Source organism: Salvia miltiorrhiza, chromosome 1, assembly GCF_028751815.1.
Source record: "Salvia miltiorrhiza cultivar Shanhuang (shh) chromosome 1, IMPLAD_Smil_shh, whole genome shotgun sequence".
In the NCBI taxonomy this organism is placed as follows: Eukaryota; Viridiplantae; Streptophyta; class Magnoliopsida; order Lamiales; family Lamiaceae; genus Salvia; species Salvia miltiorrhiza.
Genome location: NC_080387.1, coordinates 67,956,299 through 67,956,931, shown reverse-complemented (window position 1 = coordinate 67,956,931; position 633 = coordinate 67,956,299).

Here is a 633-nt window from a genome sequence, read left to right as displayed (position 1 = left end):
AAAGTGGCTCGTTGGTCATTTTAACCTTGAGATGTGATTTCACAAGCACTTTAAGACTTTACGTCAAAAATGTGAGATAGTCTAACCTTCTCGATCTTGTTATTCATTTCTCATTAAGTGACCAAGCCTACATGTCAAAGTTAAGTCGGACTATTCGCATTGCTTGTGATGGTTTATTTTACACACTGAGGAAATTTTGTTCGCATTGAGCAAATATAAAGTATTCTCAAGTGAAATATTTTCATCTCCATTAAGCAAAATAGAATAAATTCTATAAGCAAAATGGAAAGAAAAACTTCAATGTCTAACACGAGAATGGAAATTATATTCCTCGTAATTCCAAGAACAAAATAACAATCTAACATGTCCACAAACCCAAAGATAGATCAAATCCATAAGACCTTATGCATTTAGCAGCAACTATTGCTCAAAACAAATGCGCAAGTCAAATTTCTTTGGTCTCACTCTCTTGTTTTTAGTTAGACAGTACACATTTTAACAAATGTGTGAACTATAACTCGTATCTAATACCCAGGAGTATGAGTTGTTACATGTTCACCTCAATGAAAAATATACCAAATTCTGCTATCAAAACATCCAATGTTTTGAACATGAAACAGTATCCCTTTCAGT